The sequence below is a fragment of the Leptonychotes weddellii genome, chromosome 6 (genome assembly GCF_054177405.1).
Source record: "Leptonychotes weddellii isolate Sample4059 chromosome 6, ASM5417740v2, whole genome shotgun sequence".
Lineage (NCBI taxonomy): Eukaryota > Metazoa > Chordata > Mammalia > Carnivora > Phocidae > Leptonychotes > Leptonychotes weddellii.
The window spans coordinates 100,889,715-100,895,001 of NC_138374.1; positions in this window are offsets into that span (position 1 = coordinate 100,889,715).

Here is a 5,287-nt window from a genome sequence, read left to right on the forward strand (position 1 = left end):
TGGAACACTACATCTAAAATGAATGATGTAATGTATGGTGATTAACATAACAATAAAAAATTTTTTTAAATAGTGAAATATTACAAAAAAAAGAAACATTATATGTCCATTAAGCAGGGGTCAGCTAAATAAATTATGGAATGTATATAGCCTTTAAAAAGATTGAGGCAAATCTCAGTGCCCTGATTTGGAAGGATATCCAAGATCAATTATTAAGTAGAAAAACATCTAAGTGCAGAACAGTTATGTATGTTACTATTGGTTTTGAAAACTCTATATATTATAATTTTATTTATATATCTAGAAATGGAAGGATACACAAGAAATGGTAACAATGCTTATCTTCTAGGAGGGGAGCAAGGTAACTAGGGGAAATTTTTATTTTATTTTATTTTATTTTATTATGTTGTTAGTCACCATACATCATTAGTTTTTGATGTAGTGTTCCATGATTCATTGTTTTTGTATAACACCCAGTGCTCCATGCAGTACGTGCCCTCCTTAATACCCATCACCAGGCTAACCCATCCCCCCACCCCACTCCCCTCTAAAACCCTCAGTTTGGGGGCGCCTGGGTGGCTCAGATGGTTAAGCGTCTGCCTTCGGCTCAGGTCATGATCCCAGGGTCCTGGGATCGAGCCCCGCATCGGGCTCCCTGCTTGGCGGGGAGCCTGCTTCTCCCTCTCCCTCTACTGTTCCCCCTGCTTGTGCTCTCTCACTCTCTCTATCAAATAAATAAATAAAATCTTTAAAAAAAAATTTTTTTAAATAAATAAATAAATAAATAAAACCTTCAGTTTGTTTCTCGGAGTCCATAGTCTCTCATGGTTCGTTTCCCCCTCCGATTTCCCCTCCTTCATTTTTCCCTTCCTTCTCCTAATTTTCTCCATGCTATTCCTTATGTTCCACAAATAAGTGAAACCATATGATAATTGACTTTCTCTGCTTGACTTATTTCACTTAGCATAATCTCCTCCAGTCCCATCCATGTTGATGTAAAAGCTGCGTATCCAAAGAAGATATGCAAATGACCAATAGCACATGAAGATTCTCTATTCACTCTTAAGGAAATGCAAATCAAAACTATAATGAGATACCATTTCATACCCAATAGGATGCTCAATAAACAAACAAACAAACAAACAAATAAATAGGTGAGGATGTGGAGAACTTGGAACCCTTGTACACTGCAGTGGGAATGAAAATGGAGCAGCCACTGTGGAAAACAGTATGAGAGTTCCTCAAAACAATTAAACATAGAATTGCCATATAATTCGGGGGCACCTGGGTGGCTCAGTTGGTTGGGCGACTGCCTTCGGCTCAGGTCATGATCCTGGAGTCCCGGGATCGAGTCCCGCATCGGGCTCCCCGCTCAGCGGGGAGTCTGCTTCTCCCTCTGACCCTCCCCCTCTCATGCTCTCTGTCTCCCATTCTCTCTCTCAGATAAATAAATAAAACCTTTAAAAAAAAAAATCTTTAAAAAAAAAAAAAAAGAATTGCCATATAATTCAGCAATTCTACTTCTGGGTATATACCCAAAAGAACTGAAGCTGGGACTCAAACAGATATTTGTACATCCATATTCATAGCAGTATCATTCACGATAGCTGAAAGGGGGAAGCAATCCAAATGTCCAACAATGGATAAGTGCATAAACAAAATGTGGAATACACATACAATACAATATTATTCAGTCTTAAAAAGGAAGGAAATCCTGACTCGTGCTACCATATGGATGAACCTTGAAGACATTATACTAAGTAAAATAAGCCAGTCACAAAAGAACAAGTCTTATATGAATTCACCTGTATGAGGTACCTCATGTCATCAAATCGATAGAGACAGAAAGTAGAATGGCAGTTGCCAGGGCTAGGGAGGGAGAAGAAGGGGGAGTTATTGTTTTATGGGAATGGGGTTCCAGTTTGGGAAGATGAAAAAGCTCTAGCAGACTTTATGATTGCACCACAGTGTGAATGTACTGAATACCACTAAACTTTACACTTCAATATGGGTAACACAATAAATCTTATGGTATAATATATTTTACCACAGTAAAAATATAAAGAAATAAACCTTAGATAATATACAAAAAAGAGCATGGATTCTAGCATCAGCTCTCCTGGGTTTGAATCCTCCCGTTCACAGCTCTGTCACCTTAGCTTAACAAACTTGGTCAAGGTACTTAGTCTTCCTATACCTCAATTTCCTCAATCATAAAATGATAATAGTTGCACTACCTACTATGTTGGGTTGGTCCAAGGAACATAAAGGGCTTAGAATAGTACCTGCCACACTGTAAGTACTTCATAAGTAGGGGTTCCTCGCTATTATCTTTAACAAATATTTATTGACTACCTATTATATTCAGGCACAATGCCAAGTACCGGGAATACAGAGATCAATAGGATGGGTTCCTGCCTTTAAGAGCCTCACCACTGAGTAAATGGGATCTTAACTGATTCTATCTTCACTCAAGCCCTCGCTTTAGGAATAAGTGTTGAAAGAGTCATTATGGTAGTATCCTTCAAGAAGGTAAACAGGAGACTCAATTAGGTTGAAGGTCTAAATTGTTTTCTAATGATTAGACCTATCTGAAAATTGAATGGGCTATTTTTAAAAGTGGTGAGTGGTCTGGGTAGCTACTTATCAGACATGTTGCAGAAGAGATTCAGAGGGTTAAAACTAGGTTACCTCTATGGCCCATCTGGTTCAGAGTCTGTGATGCTATAAGGTGAGGGCCAAGGACTGGACTATGAGCAGCTTGGCTGGGGAAAGGCTCCAGGGTATCAGCCTCGCAGACATATCTGCTTCATGACATCATCCAAATTCCCCCCAGCAGGGACCAGAAGCCTCCATATGTCCAATGTGGACTCAAATTCAAAATGACAGACACGATTTTCGCATAGATGAATGGAGAGGAACCAAGGCACGATCATCCCCGGAAGACAGAAAGAAGGGCAGAAAGTCCCTAAGAGGGGACTGCCACAGCCTTTTTCTGGGCTAGCGTAAGCTCCAGGATCCAGGCCTTGGAATAAAACATTGAAACAGAATTCATGAGTGAAGACCTAGAAGAAAACACCCCAAGGTTGGCTGTGAATCCAAAGAGGTACCGCTACATAAGCCCCAAGCTCTGGGAACCACAGCTAGTCCAGCAACCCAGAGGATTCTAAGAGCTTAGTTTCTAAGGAAAGGGGAAAAGGTCACGTTAATATCTGCAGAAGAGCATCCCAAGCAGAGGAAAGAGCAAATGCAGAGCCCGAGACAAAGGGTGTGCCTAGCATATCAGGAGCTTATGTGATTGGAGCACAGAGATATATATGAAGTGTTACAAAACAGGTCAAAGAGCTAAGAGGTGGTGGTGGCTTTCAGACCCTGTTGTGTTCTGTAGACCATTTTAAGGATTCGGGCTTCTACTCTTAATGAGATGGGAAGCCACTGGAAGGTTTTGAGCAGAAGAATGAGATATTCTGACATAGTTTTCAAAAGGTCCCTAGAGCTGCCAGGTTGAGAATTTACTCCAAGGAGGGAAGCATGAGCACCTGACCACCCTCAGTTAGTAGTAGCCTGTTGCAACAGTCTTGGAGAGGGGTAACAACAGCTTGTACCAGGTTGATAGCTTGGTGAAAAGTGGACATATTTGACAATTGAGCCAAGTGGATTTGCTGACAGACTAGATGCTCATATTTTTTGGCCAAAGCTACTAGAAGGGTGGAGTCATTAACTGAGACAGAGAAGACTGAAGAAGGAACGGGTTTTAGGAAGAAGGCCAAGAATTCATAGTTGAACAAGTAAGGTCTGGCATGCCTCTTTAGACATCCACGTGGAAATGTCTCATGGGTAACCAGATGTAGTGTTCAGAGAGAAGGCCAGGCTAGAGCTATATATTTAATATCCTATTAAATATGATATTTAATATACATATGTATGTAGCTATATGTTTATATATTTAGAGCCATCTGCAGACAGTGTCCTGGATAAGAGATTGTAGATAAAGAAGAGATCTGAGGACTGAGCCTAGGGGTATCCAACACTCAAGGTTGGCTGATGAGGAAAAATTAACAAAGCCACTGAAAAGGAATGACCAGTAACACGGAAAGAACACTGGGAGAAGATGTACATTCTGAATGCCAAGTGAAGCATTTCAAGAAAGAAAGAGTAATCAGCTATGTCCGACACTGCCGTTAGGTCAAGTATCTCCAGATGAGAACTGAAAATTAACCACTGGCTGTAGCAAGAGGATGGTCACTGATGATCTTAGAACAATTCTGGTGGAGTAGGGACAAAAGGGAGCCTCATTAAAGAAGGGTCAAAAAGAACAGAGGGAGACTAATAGTGCAGAGAAAATCTCTCCTTATAAGTTACTCCAACTAATAAATGAACAAGGAATGACAGGATCAGAACATCAACATTTTGCAAGCCCCTAATCCAGACAGGCGTCAGCAAACCATGGACCCTGGGCTGTATCTGGCCTGCTTATTTCTGTGTATAAAGTTTTATTGAAACTCATACATGCCCATTCATGTACTGCTGCACTATGGTGGCAGTTTTGAGAAGCCGTGATAGAGACCGCATGGCCTACAAACTAAAAGATTTACTGTCTGGCCTTCATAGAGAAAGTCTGCCAACCCTAATCTAGGTAACGATCCTCGGTGGCTGCTAATGTCATAAGAAGAGAAACAACCAGACATTAGGTGCCTCTGTTGGAAGTACACACCACTCCCTAGGAAGTCTACTTACAAAACAATAGAAAATCAAATCTGAATCAGATGGAACTAAGTACCAGTTTATAGGAAATCTAGGGAACAAAAACATTCAACAGCACAATGGAGATGCAACCAGCCAAATCCAGGGCATGGGAAAATCTACAGAAAAAGACAACCAAGTTTCATCAACCAACAAATTCTAAGGCCAAAAACAAAGCAGGGGAAGAAACCTACAGATTCTGACTCAAGAAACATTTCAATCAAATATAATGTGTGGCCTTTATTTGAATTCTGATTCAAACAAACTGCTAAAAAATAAAAAATAATAAGATACAATGGGGGAAATTCGAATACCAACTAGATACCTGGACATACTAAGAAATTATTATTATTTTGAAGGACTGTAATAATGCTATTATGGTTATTTTTCTAGTCCATTATCTTTTGGAGACTGGTACCTAAATATTTGCTTCAAAAAAACTCAGTGGGGAGGCAAAGTAGGGAGATTTAGGTGAAAAAAAATTGGTCAGAAGTCAATAATTATTGAAGTTGGGTGGTATTTGAGGGTTCATTATATTATTCTC